Below are 24722 nucleotides of genomic sequence, written 5' to 3'. Positions count from 1 at the left end.
CTCTTCATTTTTTTTTGGATAAAATCCAAGATTTGCATATTTTGAAAGGATACCTAAAGTGACTTTTATCTCCACTAATGTAATAGCTCTCACTATGAGAGAGGGAGAACTGAGTTAAAAATTTTCTCTCCCAATTTGAAGCAGGTCCCACAAAATTTTTTTATGACTTGGTAAACAAAGCATACTCAGTCTTTATATAATCTGCAAAATAATATATGTGTATATGTAAATATATGTACAATTTCCCATTGCTTGAGTCTGGCCTACTTTCTAACAGCTTTCTACAAGCATGTTCTTTTTCCTACATGTGCACCTGGCATTATTCATCAAACTTTTCTCCTATTCTGCCTTTCTCTAGAAATGCAAATTCATTCCTCTTTCCCACACTCCCTTAATATTCCAAGATAAGTTTTAGCAATTTACAATAATCACTTCTCCTTTTCTTCGTAAAGACCATAAATACCTAAGTGATGCAGTGAATTAAAAAACTCAATGACATGTAAGCCCAAAGAAAGTTGAGATAGTGATTGGAAATCTGAGGCTTAGAATCCTTAAAACTCCTTATTCATTTGGAGAACACGTTTTGCTTTTACAATCTAAAATTGACAATGTATGGTTTGTAAAACATTTCCTAACAGCTCTTTAAAAGTTCTGTTCACACCTTAGATAAATCTCTTCTAATACTTCCTTGATGTTCTTTACACTAAAAAGTCATTTATTAAATCATTTAAACCATATTAGGCATTCAAGAAGAATTTCTGTTACATGGAGAATATTGAGCTGTTTTTGAACACTACTTTTTTGACAACATTGTCAATAAGGCCTTTTTTCCCCAATTTAATTCAGTTTAATTAAACAACATTGCCTAAGTATCAACGATGGCCCTAGCACAGGATTATGTTCATCCTTTAGAGAAAAAGACATGGCAATATATTCCTTATCTAAAATGTTTAATTTTTATTTAGTTCTTTGTAAATATCAATTATTTTTAATTATGGTAGCTATGTATGCGCAATACAAAATAATATATGATGATACTAGTCTTGTTGCCTCTTCATCACTAGCCATTTGCCCCAAAAGTGATAGATTTTAACATTTTCCATTTTTATTTCCTATAGCACTTACAATCAAACTCTAATATACTTACACTTCTACTTATTATTGATGAATCAAACTTATGCAATATATTTTGACACCAGCAATAAAAACTATGGTATTAGCGCACTTACATAACTTCTGATCTAACTACCCAACTCCATTTTCCAATCTAAACTAGTGTATCAATATTTTTAGGTTTTTATTTAGTATTATTAGCTACAGACTTACTTTATTTTTAAATTACTTTTGCCAAGGAACAAATATATATGGTAACAAGAACTGAAGAGCCTAGGATAAAAATAAATAATCTCTCCTTCCTACCCTGCAGGGAACATTTTTAAACTGTTCTTATTTTAAAAACTTTTGGGGTTACCTCACAACTTTAGATAATAAACTTATAACTCTATTTTTAATCTACTTTTAGACAATGTATTTTCTCTCCGATGTATGAAAAAAATGAGAGTCTGATGCACTTACATTGCCCTCTTTTTCTCCTTGTTTCCTTCGTATTTTTACTCATCAGTTCATCTGTTATTTTCATAACTTTAGAATGCATATTTAAGAACCCAGTGCAAATTTCCATCAAATTTTGACATTATCTAATGACTCCCTAATTTGCAATGTGATGATATTTTTTCCCTTAACTTTTTATCCATTTTTGTCCTTAGTCATATCCAGTTTTTCTACCAGCTACTTTTTAACTTTTTATTTGTCAAACTATTAAGAAATAAGTGGATTTATGAGTCTGGAGGTAGGAGAGACATTTTTGGGATAAAGATGTAAAATTAGGAATCAATCAGCATATAGATGATATTTAAAGCATAAGACAATTGAGATATCCTAGGGAGGGAATATATATCAGAAAAGCTGAAACTGGGCATTCCAGTATTAAAGTAAAAAAGATTGAGAAGGAAAGACCAGCAAGGTAGGAGGAAAACCAAGAGGTTACGGTGCCCCAGAAACAAAGTGAAGAAAACGTATCAAGGAACAAAGGGTGATCAATAGCATTAAATAATATGTTAGGAAAATAAGGTGAAGACTGAGAATTTATTGTAGAATGTTAAAAGAGGAAAGACATTGGTATTAATTACAACAGTAGTTGTGGCAAAGAGCTAAGGAATTAAAGAGGTAAGGAATTAAAGATGTGGAATAGTGACCTCCCATTTAAGGAATTCTATTGTAAAATAGATGACACTAATGATATAGTAGCTGAAGGATAAAAAAAAAACCAATACAAGTATTGTTTTCTTTTAATTTTCATTTCATTTTAATTTTTGACCTAGAATTTCCCATTTTAAACCATATACACATTTATAATTCAGTGCTGTCAATTACACTGTGTTATTCTACCATCACCACCATCCATTACAATCAACCAAATAAAAATTCTGTACAATTTAATCATTAACTCCATATCTCTACCCCTGACCCACCCCTGGTAACCTATATTCTAGATTCTGACTTTATGTGTTTGTTTATTATAATTATTCCATATCAGTAAAGTCAGCCAATATTTTTACTTTTGCATCTGGCTTATTTCATTCAACATGATGTCTTCAACATTCAACTATATTGTCACATGAATAAGAGCTTCTTCCTTTTTAATGCTGAATAATATTCCATTGTATACAGTGTTTTTTTATCCATTCATTGGTTGATGGACACTTAGGTTGCTTTATCTTTGGTAATTGTGAATAATGGTTCTATGAACATTGGTGTGCAGATATCTGTTTGGGCCCCTGTTTTCAATTCCTCTATGTATATAATTAGTAGTGGGATTACTGGATCATATAGTAAGTTAATACTTGGCTTTCTGAGAGACTGCAAAACTGTCTTCTGTAGCAGCTTCACCAGTTTAAATCCTCTCCAGCAATGAATGTGTGTTCCTATTTCTCCACATCCTCTCCAACACTTGTAATTTTCTATTTTTTTAATGACCATTTCAGTGGGTGGGAAATGATATCTCAGTGTGGTTTTGATTTGCATTTCTCTAATAACTAATAATGTCAAGCATCTTTTCATGTGCTTTGTAGCCATTTGTGTTTTCTCTTTGTAGAAATATTTGTTCAAGTCTTGCACGTTTTTAAATTGATCATTTATCTTTTTATTGTTGAGTAGTAAGACTTCTTTATATATTCTGGATATTAAACCCTTATCATAAGTGTGACTTCAAATATAGTCTCCCATTGAGTACATTGTCTTTTTACTTTTATAATAAAATCCTTTGGTGCACAATTTTTAAAACATTTTGATGAGGCCCTATTTATCATTTTTTCTTTATTTACTTGTGCTTTGGGTGTAATGTCTAAGCAAATATTGCCTAACGTAATACCCTGAAGATGCTTCCCTATGTTTTTTTCTAAAAGTTTCAAGTCCTGGTTTTAGATCTTTGATCCATATTGATTCATTTTTGTATAAGGTATGAGAGAGGTCTTCATTCTTTTGCATGTGAATATGCAATTCTCTCAACACCATTTGTTGAAGAGACTATTCTTTCCCAATGGAGTGGACTTGGTAGCTTTGACAAAAATCATTTGGCCAGGATTGCAGATGTGGTTCGAGCAGTTGGGCACCTGCTTACCACACGGGAGGTCATGGGTTTAGTTCCCAGTGCTTCCTAAAGAAGACAAGGAAGATAGTGAGCTGACACAATGGGCTGGCACAGTGAGGTGACACAAAAACATGACAATGAGAGACACAACAAGCAGACAACAGAGGTGACTCAAGTGATTGGGTGCCTCCCTCCCACATGGGAGGTCCTGGGTTAGGTTTCCAATGCCTCCTAAAAAAAGAAGATGAGCAGACACAGAGAGCACACAACAAACAGACACCGAGACCAGACAGTGAGTGCAAACAATGAGGGGGGAGAGAAATAAACAATAAAATGAATCTTAAAAAAAAAATCAATTGGCCATAGATATGAGGGTCTATTTCTAAACTCTCACTTTGATTCCACTGGTCTATGTATCTATCTTTGTGAAAGGAACATGCTGTCTTGCCCTCTGTAGCTATATAATAAGTTTTAATATCAGGATGTGTGAGTACTCTATGTCTATTCTTCTTTATCAAGATGGTTTGGGCTATTTAAGGTCCATTATCATTCCAAATAAATTTGATGATTGCATTTTTCATTTCTGCAAAATAAGCTGTTGAAATTTTTACTGGGATTTTGCTGAATCTGTAGATTGCTTTGATTATAATTAACATCTTAACAATATTTAATCTTCTGATCCATAAGCACAGAATGTCTTTACATTTGTTTAGATATCCACTGATTTCTTTTAGAAAAAAATTGTAATTTTCTGTCCTTTACATCCTTGGTTAAATTTACATCCTTGGTTAAATTTATTCCTAGTTATTTGATTATTTCAGTTGCTTTTATATTATAAATGAATTTTTGTCTTGATTTCCTCCTAATCATAACTTGTGTAGAAACACTATTGATTTTTGCATGTTGATATTCTCCGCATCCACATTGCTATATTTTTTTATGGGCTCTAGTAACTTTGTTGTAGGGTTTTTTTTTTTTTAACTTTCTATATATTGTATCATATCATCTGCAAAAAAGTGAAACTTGTGCTTCTGCCCTTCCAATTTAGATACCTTTTATTTCTTTTTCTTGTCTGATAGCTCTGGTTAGAATTTCCAGTAAAATGTTGAATAACAGTGATGACTGCTAGCACACCTGTTTTCCAGCTCCAAGAAGGAAAAGTTTCAGTCTTTCATTACCAAGTAAAATGTTAGCAGTAGGTTTCTCATATATGCCCTTTATCATGTTGAGGAAGTTTCCTTCTATTTCTTTCTTTTTCCTAAGTTTTTTATCAAGAGATATATGACATATAGTAGGTGATATATAGTAGGTGGCAAATAAATGCTCATTGGATGAAAATATGCCTGATATATAGTAGGTGGCAAATAAATGCTCATGGGATGAAAATTTTCTAGGTAAACTCAATTCTGTGGGTCTTAACTTCCTTTCCTTTATGAATAAAGGATTGGATTGATATATCCAAGATAAACATTCACTTTCTTTGATGAACTCCTAAAAATAGTTTAAGAATCTGTTCTTGTACAAATAGAAAATTTGGAACTCTGCTCCTCTATTTTATTTTACCCAATTATAGACAATTAAATTAGTCTAATACTAATGAAAATGAATTTATCTCTGCATTCCATTTGTGTTGCTCCTAAAAGTTGGAAGATTGCTATATACTTTCAAATAGTTTTATGTGTTTAATAGGGGATGGATCATATTGAATTAAAATATTATATGAGCCCCCCTACAAAGGTGTGTCTGTGGTTTCCTGTCCTTGGACATGTAAGAATTGGATTCAAAGAGATTTAGACTTGGAGAAGTCTGGAGCCAGCTTGCTCCCCACAGGATTGAAATCACCCCTTCCCACACAGAAAAAAAAATATATTATCTGCAAATGCCAAAACACTGATGCCTTTAATTTTTCCTTTTATGTAGTGATCTAAAATATTGGTCTATCCAAGAGAATGGATTTTCCCACACAAAAAATAGAGAAGTCTAAAAATTACACTGCACCTTACTCTAAATCAACATGACCCAATAATGTCTTGTCAAAATATCATTGATGATATGTGCTTGTCCCTCCTGAATTATAAAGAGCATATTACGTTTCTTCAGACTCTAGTTTTTATTTTTTGAACAGTTAGCAGTGGCACTGGCCAAATTTAAAATTTAGATTATAAGGAATATTTAATCTTTCATCTAATAACTCTGACTATTGAATCTTTAATTATTTTCCTTAAAGTGGTAGACAATTGGAAATATTTCCCCCAAAGGGGAAGCATCCCTTTTGTAGTCTCTTATGAAGCTAATATGTTTTATTTTAATTGCACTACTTGCTATTAACAAAGGATTTTGAACATATTTTGTTGCCTACTTCCTATTTGTTTATAAAATGTTACTATAGAAGAACACAGCATTGAGGCCATATGTGACAAACTCATTGAAAGAGTAAATATGCACAAAGGGGCTTTGAAGTCAGCTGGCTCAGGTTCTTATTCTTGCTGTACTTCTCTTAGCTGTGTGCCTTGAGAAAATTACTTATAATCTGTAAATCGTCCTTCTTTCACCTTTAAAACTAGGTAAAAATAGGACCTACTTTAAGTAATTGTTATAAAGATAGAATAAGCTAATGAATATGAAATGCATAGGAAAATTCTTGGGAAAAATGAATACTTAATGCATGTTATTATTAGTAACAATATTACCTATTATTGATGAATAGTTATATAATCAATCAAATGGCTATTCTCAAAGAGCACTGGTTTTAGTTGCATTGTAGAGATGCACATGAAAAAAAACATCTGTCAAATTCAGTTGTGGATTCATTCATTTCTTATAGACTTCATTGATAAATTGGATATGGAGACTGAATTGCCAAAACCTGAATTCTATAAAGTAGGAACTTTTTTTTTATTTCTCTCCCCTCCCCTCTCTGCCCCCCCCCCCCGCCCCAGTTGTCTGTTCTCTGTTTTCTTTGTCTATTTGCTGTGTGTTCTTCTTTGTCTGCTTCTGTTGTCAGCAGCACGGGAATCTGTTTCTTTTTGTTGCGTTATCTTGTGTCAGCTCTCCATGTGTGCAGCGCCATTCCTGGGCAGGCTGCACTTTCTTTCACGCTGGATGGTTCTCCTTACGAGGCGCACTCCTTGTGCATGGGGCTCCTCTAGCAGGGACACCCGTGAGTGGCATGGCACTCCCTGTGTGCATCAGCACTGCGAATGGGCCAGCTGCACACGAGTCAAGGAGGCCCGGGGTTTGAACTGCGGATCTCCCATGTGGTAGACGGACGCCCCAACCACTGGGCCAAGTTCACTTCCCTAAAGTAGGAACTTAAATGATTAAATGTTAGTCTGCCTTAGAAAAGAAAATTTTAAAAGTATATATTTATATCTTTATCTATAGATATAGCTATCTATATTAATTGTAGGTTTATTCTCTGGTTCCTAATTTTTTGTGTGTGGTTCCCAATTGTCACTTGTGCAAGGCAGCATGTATACCAGAAATGGACTGGCTTTTAAAATGGGATTTATTCACATAAGATTACAGTTCTGAGACTGAGAAAAATATCCAAATCAAGGTATCAGGTGATGCTCTGCCCCCGAATATCTGCTGCCAGTGATCCTGGTCTCTTGCCACATGGCAGGGAAATAGGTGGTGTTTACCAGTCTCTGCCTTCTCCTCTGGGCAGTGTGGATTTCAGCTTCTTGCTCTCATGGTGTTCTCCATGCTCCTGTGGCTTTCTCTCTCTTGGGCTCCATTGATTTCAGTTTCGGAGCTTCTGCGGGTTTCTCTCTGTGTCTGCAGCCTTTTTACAGTGCACTATTCATGGTAGGAATGTAAAATGGTGCAGCTGCTGTGGAAAACATTTTGTCACTTCCTCAGAAAGTTATGTATAGAATCACCAAAATGACCCAACAATTCCATTTCTATGTGTATACCCAAAGGAAATGAAAGTAGGAACTCAAATAGATAAGTGCCATAAATGCTCATAGTGGCATTATTCACAATTGCCAAAAGATAGAAACAACCCAAGCATCCCTCAGTTAATGAATGGATAAATGAAATGTGGTATTTACATACAAATGGAATATTATTCAGCTATATAAAGAATGAAGTTCTGATACATGCAATTACATGGATGAACCTTGAAGGTATCATGATAGTGAAATAAGCAAGACACTAAAGGACAAGTATATCATCTCACTTACATGAAATACTTAGAATAAACAAATTCACAAAGTCAGAAACTAGAATATAGGTTACAGGAGCTGGAAGGGGATTAGAAATGGCGAGTTATTTCTTAATTAGTGTTCCATGTCTGTTTTGGGGATGGAAAACTTTTGGTAATGAATGGTGATGATGATAGTGCAATATTGTGAATATTTACTTAACAACACTGAATTATATATTTGAATGTGTTTAAAAGGGGAATTTGAGTAGTATATATGTTATGTTTGTCTCCATTTGCCTGAGTAGGATCAATCTTGAAGTAGATTAACATTTGAATTTAAATAGGGATAGGATTTTTCCAGAAAATTGCAATGGAGCAAGACACAGACAAATAAGTTGAGAAAGTACATAAAGAAGTTATAATAATGAACCTAAAATGAAGGAACCATTTTGGAGGTGGTAGATAAGAAGGAATGAGCTAGAATGATAGGAGTTGATCCTCAGATGGTGGGATGTATGAAATTGAAATTTTAGAGGTAATGCATTTATTGACAATTTCAAAATCTTGTATTTGACTATGGCAATTAATGAGGTAAAGTAGAGTACAGATTAATTGAAAGTGAGGGTGGCGGACTTGGCCCAGTGGTTAGGGCATCCATCTACCACATGGGAGGTCCACGGTTCAAACCCCCGGCCTCCTTGACCCGTGTGCAGCTGGCCCATGTGCAGTGCTGATGCGCGCAAGGAGTGCCGTGCCACGCAGGGGTGTCCCCCGCGTAGGGGAGCCCCATGTGCAAGGAGTGCACCCCCTAAGGAGAGTCGCCCAGCACGAAAGAAAGTGCAGCCTGCCTAAGAATGATGCCGCCCACACGGAGAGCTGACACAACAAGATGACGCAACAAAAAGAGACAACAGATTCCTGTGCCACTGACAACAACAGAAGTGGACAAAGAAGGCGCAGCAAATAGACACAGAGAACAGACAACCGGGGTGGGGGGTGGGGAAGGGGAGAGAAATAAAACAACAACTACAACAACAACAACAAATTGAAAGTGAGGAGTACCAGTGAAAGTTGCTTGTGTAGAATGCTCCTATGGATATTGAAACCACTAAAGAGGTGACTGGAGTTGTATGAGTTTAAAAAAAAGAAATGAAAGGAATGACTAAAGTTTGTTAATGACAACACTAGGAAGATAAATTTCATGGGCTGCAAACATTTTAATCCTGTAAAAAAAAATGTACATAAAAGAAAACTTCAGAATTGAAAGTAGCACATTTTGTGAATATTTACACAAACTCGCTTTATATTAATTTCATTAATTGCTCAATTTAATATTCAAGAAAATGTTATCAAGAAAATGGGTTCTTTTTTAAAATTTTCATTTCTGAGTATGCATGATGATTATGGAAAAATAGAGCTATTTGTTAATAAGTTGTTCAGCATATTATACAAAAATAGTATACAAATCTTACCTTTTACTGAAAAATGTTCAAAATATAATATTTTATATTATTTCTATAATTTGTAACAAATAGTATATGGTAAAGTATATGTTTTATATGATTTGGAATAGACTCTTCAGAATAAGACACCATGAATTATTCTTCTCACACTTACTCAAATATAATTGTCTGGACGCTTGGAAAAACAATCAGTGTCAGAGTTCCTCACCCTCTCGCAGTCAACATACTATTCAATTTCAGCCAATTTACAGTTCACCAATTTGTTCAGGAATGTTTTGCAGCTATGGAGCAGAGTCACCTCTGAAACAGCTCTGCTCACTTCCATCCAACTGCTTGAACCTGCCCCACACAGGTAATTTTCTTTCTTTGGAGACTTCAGTAACTTCACAATGTGCTCAGGAAAATACCTGAGTTCCTTCTTCTATGGAAAGATCAACAGGTACACAATTTCCTTCAACACACCTTACCTCCTGTTCCTGATTATCTTTGTGCTCTTGTGCCTTCTTGCACTTGGGAACCTCTCTTTTTTCTTAATTGACTGAATGCTCTTCATCCTTTCAATCACCAAATTCTGTGAAATTTTATCTTATCGCCTAAGCCTAACATCATCTCATCATTTTATTTGGTACTTAATAATAAATAACAAACTGAAAAAAAAACAGAATAATTGAAATTATAATTCCTATATTAAGGGCACAGTTCTTTTCTCCTTTTTTGCCCCTAATTTAAAATGATAATTTATGGTCAGTATTTTTATAAATATTTATTATTGTATAATAAATTAAAACAGAACAGCTCTTTTAAAATAGTGGATGTATTTACTGAGAGGTAATTACTGTATTTAACAACAAGAAACTATCCTCTCATGTTCTTTACCAAAAGAAATAAAATGGTTAAAAATGAGAAACAATTTCAATTCCTTGACTTGAATGGTACAATTATAATATCTATGCTTTAATCTGTTATATCCAGAAGTGACATGGAAATTAAACATTGAGTATAATGCATTATTCTTTAAGGATTGATGATATTCATAAACTTCCTTCTAATTTGTTTTTAGATTTAGTTTAAGCTACCAAAGACATTCTTTCAACAATAATCTTTCAACATAACAGAGACAAAGCTCTCTGTGATATAGACAAATTGTTGAAGTATGTTCAACACTGAAATTTCCAATGTACATATAAGTCTTATCTTTTTTAAAAAATGCCCATTCCTATTTAGTTCTTTCCTTTCAAATGACAACCTTTTTGTGATGGTTAGGTTTAGTGAATTTAGTGTGCTGTATATACCAGCATTGCCTAACAGAACATTTCATAGATTTAAGATTTTCTTCAGGAAATTATTTTACCTGGCAGTTATATCAAATTTGCTTGCTTGTATATCTATTTATCTTCTCTTGTTTAATCATCTGTTTTAGTGAAATATCCTGGCATAAGAGGCAGGTAATCATTTCATTTGGCATATTCCATGAGGTGTGCAAAAATTGAGCCAAGTGTTTATCACAATGATTGCATTTATATGACCCAAGTATTTGAAGGAAAAGCATATGATAAATACAATTTTCCATTTAAAGTAATATTTTTTAAAGTCCCATTTACATTATAAGTGTTAAATGAAGTTTCACATTGGTAAGCAGCCTCCACGATTTCATGTTTTGTAAAAAGCAAAAGAAGAAAAACAACCAGCAAGGTGACTGCGGAGTAAGGAGCTCCTAGAATCAGTGTGAATACAGGGCAGTTAGTAATCACCCAGAGCTAAATAAAGCACCTGTTTGGGGGGCTCCAGGAGACCACAGGAGCTTCCAGTAACATCCTTGAAAGAATTGAAGGAGGAGACTGCCATCTGCAGAGAAGATTCATAAGTAGAGCACTCCAAGTCTTGGAGGCTGGTGCCCACTCTCTACTGGTGGCACAAGCAGACTTGGGAGCTATTCTGTGGCTGAAATTAGAAGCTCCACTTCCCAAAACCTAGGGAGGAAGAGACAATTGGGCACCAACTTCAGCTACTGATTAGTAAATTCAGCAGGCTGAAGTATAATCCTAAGAACAGCTAACGTTTGAACCTGTCCAAGTCAAAAAAGAGGACAGTGGTTGCCATTTTGACTCCACCACCAACATGAGGAGAAGCTGGGCTGGCTGAAAATCACACTGGAGATAGGGCCTGGCTTCTAACACGCAGATCAGCCTTTGTGCTAGCCTAGTCTCTGCCCCACCTCTAGCAGGGAGGTATCTGGCAGGCCCTGCACAAGCCTCTTGGGGTAACTACAGGTATATTCGGCTGGCACAGGCTGAATAATCAGAAGTCTACTGGGGCAACTGTGGTCATTTTGGACCTGTACTGCATAGATTGCTACCCACACCTGCAGCTCCATCCTTGCACCAGGAAAGGGAGAAAAGGGGCATTGTATTACTCAGCCAAAGGGGTGCTGATGTAAAACAGCAGAAATCTGCTGAATTTTTAAAGGGTATTTATTTGGGGTGGGAGATTACAGTTACCAGGCCATAAAGCATAAGTTACTTCCCTCACCAAAGTCTATTTCCACATGTTGGAGCAAGATGGCTGTTGATGTCTGTGAGGGTTTGGGCTTTCTGGGTTCCTCTGGGCTCAGCTCCTCTGTTTCCTCCACAGATCAGCTGTAGACTATCAGAGGAACAGCTCTGTCTCTTTCCTCAGGGCTCCACCTTAAGGCTTCAGTATCAAACTCCAACATGAAAATTTCAACAGCAGAAACCTGCAGCTCTGTCCTTTGCCATGCCTTTTATCTGTGAATCCCCACCCACCAAGGGGTGAGGACTGAATGCCCTAATGATGTGGCCCAATTAAAACCCTAATCATAACTCAATCTGGCCCAGGTACAGATCAGATTACAAATATAATCTGATATCTATTTTTGGAATTCATAACCATATCAAACTGCTACAGGCATGAAGCTTTGTCAGTCTCTCTGGGCAACTACAGTCTAGGATTGCACGATGTGGATTATTATACACAACCGTGGCCCTGTCCCACCCCAGGCAAAGAAGAAAGCTGGGAGAAGCTTCATCAGTCCCTGGGGCAATGAGGGTAGTTTGAAGCTCCACATCTTACAGCACCAACTACATCCTCAGCTCCTACTACACAATCAGCAAAGGAGAAAGGGCAAGACAGCCCTAAACTAAAAATAAAAACTACACTCAGAATTAATACATCTAGTAAACCAAATGCTAAGGCACCAACAAAAAATTAAAAACCATACCAAACACAGGAAGATATGGCCCAGTTAAAGGAACAAGATAAGCCTCCAGATGACATAAAGGAGTTGAGACAGCTCATCATAGATGTTCAAACACATCTCCTTAATAATTTCAATGAGATGGTTAAAGAGATTAAAGATATTAAGAAGACATTGATTGAGCACGAAGAAGAATTTGAAAGCATACATAGAAAAATAACAGATCTTATATGAGAATGAAAGGTGCAATAAATGAAATTTAGAATATACTGGAATCTAATAGCAGATTTGAGGATGCAGAAGAAAGGACTGGTGAGCTTGAAGAAATGGCCTATGAAAGTGAACATATGAAAGAACACATGAAGAAAAGAACGGAAAAAAAATGAACAAAGTCTCAGGGAACTAAACTACAGCAAGAGACAAGCAAACATACATGTCATGGGTGTCTCAGAAGAAGAAAGGGGAAAAGAGGCAGAGGAATATTTGAAGAAATAATGGTAGAAACTTTCCCAACCCTATGAAGGACATAGATATCCATTTCCAAGAAACGCAACATACTGTTATCCAAATAATACCCACATAGACCAACTCAGAGACACATACTAATCAGAATGTCAAATGCCAAAGACAGAGAATTCCAAAAACAACAAGAGAAAAGCAATGCATAACCTATAAGGGATTCCCAGTAAGATTAAGTGCCAATTTCTCATCACAAACCATGGTGGCAAGAAGACAGTGGTATGATATATTTAAAATTCTAGAAGAGAAAAACTTCCAGCCAAGAATCTTGTATCTGGCAAGATTGTCTTTCAAAAATGAGGCTGAGTTTAGAATATTCACTGATAAACAGAAACTGAGAGAGTTTGTAACCAAGAAACTGGTTTTGCAAGAAATACAGAAGGTTGTGCTACAGCTTGAAAAGAAAAGACAAGAGAGGCCTGGAAGAGAGTATGAAAATGAAGATTATATCAATAAAAGTAACTAAAAGTGTCAAAAGAGTGGTGAAAATAAAATGACAGATAAAACCCAAATATTCAGGGATAAACTTAGACAATGATATAAAGCACCTGTATTCAGAAAACTACAACTCCTTGTAAAAAGAAATACATTAAAAAAAAAAAAACACCTAAATAATTGGAAGAACATTCCATGCTCACAGATTGGAAGTCTAAATAGCATTAAGATGTCAATTCTATTCAAATTGATATACAGATTCAATGCATTCCCTTCACAAATTCCACCAGCATTTTTAAAATAAATGGAAAACATGAATATCAAATTTATTTTAAAGGGTAAGGAAAACATCTTCAAAAGGAAAAGCAAAGTTGGAGGACTCTCATTTTTGGACTTTAAATCATATTACCTAGTTACAATGGCAAAAACAGCATCATACTGGCATAAAGATAGACACATAGATCAGTGAAACTGAATTGATGGTCAGAACACACCTCACATTTATGGCCAAGTGATTTTTGACCAGCCTCTCAAACCCACCCAGCTCAGGCAGTACAGTCCATTCAACAAATGGTGCTGGGAGACCTGGATAGCCATAGCCAAAAGAAGGGTAAAGGACTCCTATCTCACATCTTATACAAAAAATAACTCAAAATTATCAAAAACCTAAATACAAGAGCAAGAACCATAAAGTGTCTAGAAGAAAATGTAGGAAAATATCTCCCAGACATGGTGGTAGATGGTGGATTCATAAAGGAGATCGGAGGACTGAGATAGACTACTGATGTTTAATGTACGTAGAAGTTTTAATTAACTTTACTGTAAAAGTGTGGAAATGTAGAGAGTTGGTGGTAACACATTATAGTGAGTAACGGATGGTTTATTAATTGGAATGTAGCTGAAAATGGTAGTCTTGGAATGTAAATTCCATTTCAGAAGATAGAAAATAATCCAGGGCCTGAATAGCACAGTAAACCCAGAGGTGGATGATGAGAATTGTTGATAGTACAGATGCAAGAGTGTCCTTTGTGAGTCAGAGTAGATGTACATCACTATTGCAGGGTGGTGGGAATGTGGAGTGACCTATGGTCTTTGGTTAACAGTGATAATGTAATATTCATGCATCTATGCCAAAGATGTACTGTGTTGATAATGGTGGAGTATGGAAAATGTGTGTCAAATATACACTATGCACCTGGTGATTATATGATGATATTATCTCATAATCTGTAACAAATATTCCACCACAGCATGATGTGTTGATAGAGGGGTGTTGTAATGGGAATTCTGTACATTTCCATAATTGTTTTGTAACTTTACAACTTCTGTCATAAAAATATATTTAAAAAATAATAATAGGGTGGGTTGGGGCAAAATATACCGTATGTAAGATGAGGACTACTGTTAGTAGTAAGATTTTTACAATATTCTTTCATAATTTGTAACAAATGTCTCACAACAACGCAAGGCATTGGTGGTAGGTTGATGTATGGGATCCCTGTATGATGTTATGCATGTTTGCTTTGTAAGTTCACAGCTTTATACACTTATTGTTTATGTATGTTCATGTAAAAATGATATAAAGTAATAATAATAATAGAGTGGCTTGGGGGAAAATACTTTGTTTAGTAGTAATATTTTGAGGACGCTGTTTAATTATTAGTTAAAATTATTTCACAACAACACAATGTATTGGTGGTAGGGTGAGGTATGAGAGCCCTGTATGATGTCATGTATGTTTGCTCAACTATTGCTATACACTTATTATTTATGTAAAAAACAAAAAAAGAAGAAAATCTCATATGTTTAAAAAGTAAAGATCTTTTCAGCTCCTTTTCCATTTCTGTTCCTGTATCTATACATCCTTCAAATTTCTTTTGTTGTTTTTTATAATTTCTCTAAAAATGTAAGTGTCTTAATTTCCTTTTTTTAAACAGATAAGGATTAATAGCAGTTTTTTTGTGTAGGATATTTCTATAGGGTTTCTATAATATAATTAATATGAGTTATTTTTGCTATTAGACCATACATGCAAAAATATCTAGTGTATTCTCAGAATATAGAAAATGCTAAATAAGTGGTTTTAAAATAGGTGTGTAATCTTTAGAATACTTGCTACATGAAGTAACTTATTTTTGAAAGAATATTTTTATTATGGATTCTAATTAAAATTTTAAACAGTTTTAAATTTACCAATAATGAATTCCTTACGTGGATAAGCTTATGAATGAAAAACACCCAAGATATTTTACCAGTACAGCATAACAAAACATTCTGGCACTACCATTTATAGAATCAGTGATATTGACAAGTCTTTTGACATCCAAAACCTTTCTTAGTTTCCTCTTCTGTCAATGGAAAAGAAAAGAGGCAGATTGGGATTAAATGTGATAGTCAATTTGGGTAAAAGCACCATGTAAACCATAATACACTATACAAATTTTGTTCTTTTATCATTATTTTCCTTTTTTTGTTTTCTAACTAAAACTGCATCCATTTATTTCCCACTTTAGTTATTAGAGTCATAAATCAGTTATCACTCATCATAAGTATACTAACACAGATTTAGGTACTTCATATTTTTATCTCATCCCTCATTAAGCCTATAGCTAGGCATGCCTTCCACCAACTTATGTTCTACTTTTATGTCTCCCTTTATTGACTGTGTAGAACATTTAGTTCATAACCTACTTCTTCCCTCAATATTTCATTTTCTTCTATGAATATAACTTTTTAAAAAAATTTCTGTCCACTTCCCCCCCCACCAGTTGTCTGTTCTTTGTGTCTATTTGCTGAGTGTTCTTCTTTGTCTGTTTCTGTTGTTGTCAGCAGCATGGGAATCTGTTTCTTTTTGTTGTGTCATCTTGTTGTGTCACCTCTCCATGTGTGCAGCACCATTCCTGGGCAGCCTGAACTTTCTTTCATGCTGGGCGGCTGTCATTATGGGGTGCACTCCTTGTGCATGGGGCTCCCCTACACGGGGACACCCCTGCGTGGCTGTGCACTCCTTGTGAGCATCAGCACTGCACATGGGCCAGCTCCACACGGGTCAGGGAGGCCCAGGGTTTGAACTGCAGGCCTCCCATGTGGTAGAAGGATGCCCTAACCACTGGGCCAAATCCGCTTCTCTGAATATAACTTCTTAATGACTACGCACCCATGGTGATGATCACTGTCAGCTTTCATTAGACACTTGATAATTTTAATTAAGAGATCTTTATTAGATATAAATTCATGAGAATAAGTCCAAATGCACTCTTAGCTAATTACTAAGTAGTGTAATCAAACAGATCTGTATAAAATTATATACAAAATAGCCAAGTACGTAGAGAACCTGTATTCAGACATCTACAAAACGTTGCTAAAAGAAACTGAAGACTTAAATCAATGAAAGAACATTCCATGTTCATGGATTAGAAGACTAAATATTGTTACGATATCAGTTCTACCCAAACTGATTTACTGATTCAACACAATCCCAATAAAATTTTTAATAGCATTTTTTTGCAGAAATTGAAAGCCAATAATCAGATTTATTTGGAAGGGCAAGGGGTCCTACATAACCAAAAATGTCTTTTAAAAGAAGAAAGAAGTTGGAGAACTCTCACTTCCTTGACTTTAAAGCATATTACTTAGCTACAGTAGTAAAAACAGCATGGTACTGGCATTAGCACAGACAAATTGACCAATGGAATGAAATAGAGAATGCAGAAATAGACTCTCACTACTACAGGTAGGTGATTTTTTTAAAGGTTATGCTTCACATATTGTTTATTCAAACCTGAATTCAAACATATTTCTACCCCATGCTTTTTTTTTAAGATTTAATTTATTTATTTCCCTCCCCACCCCCCATTTTTTTTTTTACCTCTGTCTGCTCTATGTGTCTGTTCTTTGTGTGATCTCTGTGTCTGCTCATCTTTATTAGGAGGCCCCAGGAACATGACCTTGGATCTCCTATGTGAGAGAGAAGTGCCCAATCCCTTGAGCCACTTCTGCTCCCTGCTTGTTGTGTCTCTCATTGTGTTTCCTTGTTGTGCTTCTTCATTATGTCATCTCTTTGAGTCACCTTGCCACGCCAGCCCATTGTGTCAGCTCACTGTCTTGCTCATCTTCTTTAAAAGGCCCCAGGAACTGAACCCGTGACCTCCCATGTGGTAGGCAGACCCCCAACTGCTTGAGCCAAATCCGCTTCCCTGTCAAGTGATTTTTGGCAAGCCCATCCAGCTGGGCCAAAACAGTCTATTCAACAAATGGTGCTAGGAAAACTGGATAGCCATTCAAAAAGAAAGAAAGAAAACCCCTACCTCATACCTTATACAAAAATTATCAAAATGGATCAAGGACCTAGATATAAAAGCAAAAACCATAAAATTCCTAAAAGAAAATGTAAGCAAACATCTTCACAATTTTGCGGTAGGTAGTAGTTTCTTAAAGCTTACACCCAAAGCACAAGCAACAAATGAAAAAATAGATAAAGGAGACTTCCTCAAGATTAAACACTTTACACCTCAAAGAACTTTATCAAAATGGTGAAAAGGCAGCCGACTCAATGGGAAAAAATATTTGGCCATCACATATCCAATAAGGGCTTAATATCAATGATATATAAAGAGATTATAAAACTCAACATTAAAAAGCCAAACTACCTGATTAAAAAATGTGCAAAAGAATTGAAAAGGCAGTTGTCCAACAAAGAAATACAAACAGCAAAGACACACATGAAAAAATTTTCAACATTACTAACAATTGGGGAAATGCCAATCAAAACTACAGGAGACATAATTTCTTAGTTTTTAGACTGGCCACTGTTAAAAAGTCAGAAAACTATAAATTTTGGAGAAGATGTGGATAAATAGGAATACTTATTCACTTTTGGTGAGAATGTAGAATGGTACAGCCATTGTAGAAGACTGGCTGTTCCTAATGAGGTTGAATATAGACTTGCCATGTGACCAGGCAATACCATTACTAGGTATATTCTCAGAAGAACTGAGCGTAGTGACACAAATAGACATTTGCTCACCGATGTTCATAGCAGCATTATTCACGATAGTTTAAAGTTGGAAACAACCCAAGTGTCTATCAATGATGGATGGATAAACAAATTGTGGTGTATTCACAATATTGAGTATTATGCAGCGATAAGAAGAAATGAGGTTGTGAAGCATATGACAACATGGATGAATGTGGAGGACATTATATCGAATGAAGCATGTCACACACAAAATGACAAGTACTGTATGATTTTGCTATGATTAACTAAATAAATATGTAAACTCATGGAATTAATAATTAAAATATAAGTCACTGGAAAATAGAATGAAGGTAGAGAATGGAAAGCCAAAGGTTAATCTGTATTATGTATTTGGTGTTTGTGACTAGAGCTATTATATGGGTATTACAGTGATTGATAAGGAAAGCCTAAGGGCATTTATATTATTAGAAGGAAAGCTAAAAAAATATAACAGATGACTGTATAACATATTGAAACCTCATCTAAAAAATACATATATGGGTGAAATTGTAAATAAGACTGTTTTTACAAAATATAAATACAAATAAACTAGAGAGAAGGAAACAGAATAGCAGCTATGTACAGCAGGGGAAGCAAGGAGAGAGCAAGAGGTGATGAGTTTTGTTTGTTTGGTTGCTTTTTGTTTTTTAGTATTATTATTACTGGGATAATTAAAATTATCTAAATATGACTAGAGTGATGAATACACAGCTATGTGATTATACCAAATACCATTGAGAGTATACTTTGGATGGATTTATGCATCATTAATATGTATCAATAAAATCAATTTGTTAAAAAATTATATACAAGAGGTATGTCACTGAAATTATGCTAAATAATAAAAATTAAAATAGTGTTCATCTGGTATTTACCAAATGATTCCTTGAAAATTTTCTATAACTGTACATAATCATAAACATAAATTTCAGTGACTGCTATTTTATTGCTTTTCTCCTTATTGACAACTGAATCAATACATAGTTAGAAATGAGAAGGAATAGTTCTTCATTAAGACTAATGTGATTTTTCTATTAATTAAAACTAATGAAATTGGTTGAAAAATCCTGATAGTTAGACCTTCCCCTTTGAATCATTGCTCTTTGTTTTAGTTTGCTACAGAGATACCAATGCAAAGTACCAGAAATGGATTGGCTTTTATTATGAAAAATGTATTTGGGTGAAATCTTGCAGTTCCATGTCTGTGAAAATGTCCAAATCAAGGTAGCATCTGATATATTTTTCTTACCAAAGTCAGCTACTGGTGATCCTGGCATCCTAACACATGGCAAGTCAAGATGGCAGCTGATCTCTGCTGAGGTCCCTAATGTCCCCCCAAATCTCAGCAGATCGAGGAGCTCTGTCATGGGTGATCATGCATATGATATGCATATAGCTCATGCAGATGTCTTTTCAGCCTTGAGCTGCACCATGGGCCCAGCCTCTTGGGACCTTTATGCCTCAGCTTCTGCTGCTAGTGATCCTTACGCCCTTTCTCTCACATGGCTAGGTCAAAATGGCAGAAATCCTTTTGTGGTGTCTTCTTTCTCTCTGTATCTCCACTAATATAAGGTTCCAGAAGAGGGTCGAGACCTAACCTGAGTCACACTTCACTGATGTAGTCCAATCAAAAGTGAGCTTATCAGTTGATCTAAGCAAGGTCTTTTAACTGAATCTAATGAAATTAAAGAGTCTCACACTAACAGAATTGATTAGTTTAAAACATAATCTCTTTTTGAGATTAAAAAAGTCACACTGTCAACTCATTATGTTTTTTTCTGAAAGTGTATAGGTTTTAATGACTTTGCCATAACGTTTACCATATAAATAATTTATTTAAACTATTTTCTACATGCAAGAGCCTGATTGCTCTTGCTTATGATTTAGTTGCTCATTGTTTTCAGTTGTATTTTTTCATTCTTTCAACACATTCCCACCCACACAAAAGCACATGCACACATATACACACACATGTATGAGTCTGTGCCAAGTATGCCTTTACGACCTCTGGCAACAGGAGCATAATTTGCAGGGCTCAGTGCAGAATGAATATGTGGGGTCTTTTGTTCAAAAACTATTAAGACTTTGAAGAGGACAACAGCAAAGCATTAAACCAAGCATGGACCTTTCTGAAAGTGGAGAGTGCAAAGGTCACACACCCATGAGGTGGGCTGTTCACAGTCTCTACACGAAGGCTGTGTCAATCTTAATGAAGTAGTTAGCTTTATTCATGTCTTTGCTATTGAAATTAAACATATTTTATAAGAAGAAATGGTAATAGTAATAAAATAGCAGTTATTGTTATTAATGTTCCTTTATTATCACATGCAGTTATAGAATAATTTTTAAATCCCTCAAGACTAGAACATGGCTCATGTTCCTCTTCCTTTGTATCAGATTCTTTAGTAAATTTTCCCACCTATGAAGTCTATGAAGTATAACACAACTCAGTGAAAAGAAAGTATTTCTGTTTCTTGAAAACAATACTCAAACTGTGTTTTCAACACACTGTACAGACTGCATGCTCATGGGATGAAAAAAGCCTTAGAGTTTTCTTCCTGGTGTAAGGAGAGAACTCTAATCCAATGACTTAAGTATAGATTTCCTTAAAATATCTCTTTTGTGTATTTTCTATTCTCATCAAGAAGAGCCAGTCAAAGATTTTTGTTCCCTGCTTATAATGGGAAATGGGGCACTAATATTATATAAATTTATGTCTATAATTATTATATGAAATATTAGAAGCTTATGCAAAAGTATCTTCAATATTCAGATGTTATTATATGGTATTTTATGATTATATAGGAATTATACTCATGTTTTAACAAGAATCTAGGTTCTCCTTCATCAGTGGAACAGCTTTCTTGTGTGTGTATGTGGAAGAGGAAGTGCTGAATGTGGAAAAGTAAGTGATAACCTAGTCTGTGTTATGTCCTAGTCATCTCAGCAACGGACAGAATGTCCTCTGAAAATCCTTTTTCTTCATTTTTCTGAGGAAGATTTATTCATACTGTCTTCAATTCTGTTAATTCCATTGTTCTTAATCTCCTTTGGATATTTTTTCATTAGTTTTTCCTTTTTCACTTGTACCTTTAAATCTTTCCCTGGCCTCTTTCATTTTCATTCCATTTCATTCTTTTGCCCACTACACTTCGGATCAAACGTCACTGTTTTACCTAAATTGTATTTTAAAAGATCAATTTTGACCTCTTACTAAAAAAATACAATGATCTTTTATTCAGTCCTCAGCCAACTTGAAGTCCCTGTGGAATTATATGCTCCCTCCTTTGGTTTCTCAGACATCACAATTTTCTGCCTTTCTAGCTACTCTTTTCATCTCTTTTACTGATTCTTTATATTCTTTCTGTCCTGTAAAAGCTGTTCACCAGAACTCCGCCCTTTTAATCTCTGATTTCCCCCTGAAAAATCATCTATTTTAAGAGCTCTATCTATTCCCTCATAGATCCATATAGTAAAAGGATACGGATCAAACTCTTGCAATTACCCCAAGTCTAATTATCTAGCCTCATTGACTGGTTTCCTCCCGAAACACAGGGAAATGCTCAACATGCTTCACTTGTTGTTCTTACTTCTTTTCAGTTACAATGAACAAAGAGTTTTGAATAGCCAATATGTGAGGTACTTCACATTCATCCTGCTCTGCAAGGATATTTAGTCGAGACCTTTTTACATGCTGTTCACTATGCCTTTTCTTACCATGCTCTTCCATAATCTTCTCTTCCTGGTCAACCCCTACTCTCAACTCTAATTCAGACACCATCTGCTCTATGATTCTCAACCTGACTTCCCTAGGTAAACTAAGAGAACCACTCTTTTTTGAACTTATTTAACAGAGTGTATGCCTTAGACAAGTCACTTTTCATATGTTACTAATTTTTTAAAATTTATGTGTTTATCATCCTTACTAAAATTCTTGAGGAAATTAAATTGTGCTATCTTTGAATCTTCAGTGGCTCAGCTATAAAAAAGAATAAGGAAAATCTACTGAATGGAGTAATATCAAGGACATACTTCTAAGTGAAAGAAGCAAAATGAAAAAGATAAGCGTTTTATATCATGAATAAGAAATATTTTTTCACCCATATTAGCTCTCCATCAAAAATGGTTAAAAATCAGTAAGAAAAGCTATTTACTAAAAACTAAAATAAAATAGGTAGAGATACAGCTTGACAGTACATATTGAAAGGGATTGAGAAATGTAAAAATGTATCTTTTAATTTTGTATCAAAATGGTATTCCACAAACATGTATTACTAAAAATTCTGAGATTAGAGTTTAAAAATCCAGTATTTGTGTGGCAGATATCTTGGAAATATCCAACCTCTCTACACTTGTTGTTACTAATGGAAATTTCTTCCAAGGATTTCTCTGTAGTCTTGATATCAGCACTATTTAGAATGCTGAATGAGTTTTAGATTGTGTTTCTTTGAATTAAGCTCTGGTGGTGTCCTATTTCCCTGAAATATGTAATTGAGAGTCTCGTGATAATATGCATGATAACCATATTACCAGAGAGATTATAAATGTGGTTGAAAGAATACAACATTTAAATATTATGTAGTTACATTTAATATCCAGACATCCAAAACAAATATGCCATCATATTATGAGAGAAAATTATACTCAATGTTATCCCCCTTATCTATGAGCAGCTGTTTTCCCAAGTTCTTCCTTCCTTCCTCCCTTCTTTCCTTCTTTTCTTTCAATTATAAATGTGGTATAATTTTAAAGTGTACATAGAATATTAACACTAGAACTTATAATGCCCACTTTCCTATGTTATATGTTAAAAACTGATATTCAGAGAAGTTAAATGACATTTCTGGGGTCACACAGATTTTAGGGGAATTAGTATTCAAATGTCAAACTGAATCTTTCTCCCATTGTGTCACAAAGTTTCTCCCTACACAAATACCATCCATAAATCTTACAACGTACAGGAATTAAAAAGATATGGGCAAATATAGTTAGAGGATATAACAGAAGAGAGAATGCTGTATGCTTTAGGGTTATGGCCTTAATAGGGAGGTCATCCAATATTCACTAATATGACTGTAAGACAAAAGCAGGTTTGAATCAAACACAGATTTCACAGAGAACAATACAGACAATGCAACATTATGGAAGAACAGGAAAATGTGCAAAAAATTATATATGAAAGAGTGAGAAAACATAAGATATTAACAATTACCTCAAAAGTGTAAACCTATTTAAATAAATAGAAATTCAAAAAGGGAGTGTTTTTATTTCAAATTCCATCCTTCCTTTAAGGTGCATCTTAATATTCATGACTTTTTTTAAAGACTTTCTTTATTAAGTTAACCTTTTGCACTTATAATGAATATATTCAGCATATACTCATTTTTATTCTACTTGAAAATATTTAGCTGATTTTCAGAACTTTTCTCTTCAACTTTTACAAGTTTGTGGTACAGAACTATGGATATTCAGTAAATGAATTTTGAAAATAAATGAAGTCTTATTACTTAAATTAGCATTGGAAAAAAATCCGTTTAAATTGAATCCACTTAAAACTGTCCAAAATTTCACAGTAAATGATGAATGAAAAGAAATACATAAGATGTTTTCTTGAAAATAAATAAAAATTATTAAAATAAATTTATTGTTTTCCATTTTTTAAAAAAATTGGGCTCTAATTGCAACATTTAGGCAATGGTACAATCATTCTTAAAATATGCAAAGAATGAGTCAAGTGCTCATTTTTTTCTTTTGTCCATTATTTTGACAAAATAATATTAAATTGACTACACCATCCTTCATTTCACATTTGACTTACATGGCATGATCAGACTGAGGGCCATTTTTGCAAAAATATTCAAGGGCTTCCCTGCTTTTTCCAGGGGCCTCTCAAACCATTAATATTCAAATATTTCTCTTCTGAAGTGGCTAGCATGCTTCATTCTTTTTTGCAAGGCTGACAAAATTTACTTTGCATAAATTTTTGCAATAAAATAGCAATTTGCTAATGTTAAGTGTATTGGGATAGTTCCATAATATTAATCATATAAGTGGTCGGTTCATTAGTGAATAATTTCTTAACATGATATTATTTCATGTGGAAATTGTTATTGAACACTTGCATACCAAAGACTTCCCTGAATAACTGAATGAAACATTTTTAACTTTTGATATTCCACCACTTTGAAAGGATGACTTAATCAATCTTGAGATGAAAGCTTCAAATTATACAATGTGTGACTCATCATTTTTAATACTATTGGACTTTCTAC

The 24722-nt window shown here is 34.6% G+C and overlaps 1 protein-coding gene and 1 non-coding gene across 3 annotated transcripts in view; both read left to right on the top strand.

The window, feature by feature from the left end:
- The window catches only part of CSMD3 (CUB and Sushi multiple domains 3), a 1328729-nt gene that overhangs the window by 686986 nt on the left and 617021 nt on the right, over positions 1-24722 (top strand). The window lies entirely within an intron of this gene.
- On the top strand, positions 5377-5505 carry LOC111761408 (small nucleolar RNA SNORA38). Its single transcript, XR_002794784.2, has one exon. It is a non-coding gene; the product is annotated as a small nucleolar RNA SNORA38 (small nucleolar RNA).

Source organism: Dasypus novemcinctus, chromosome 14 (assembly GCF_030445035.2).
Source record: "Dasypus novemcinctus isolate mDasNov1 chromosome 14, mDasNov1.1.hap2, whole genome shotgun sequence".
In the NCBI taxonomy this organism is placed as follows: domain Eukaryota; kingdom Metazoa; phylum Chordata; class Mammalia; order Cingulata; family Dasypodidae; genus Dasypus; species Dasypus novemcinctus.
The sequence above is the reverse complement of the archived record's forward strand: the minus strand, read 5'-3'. Positions and strand labels throughout refer to the sequence as shown.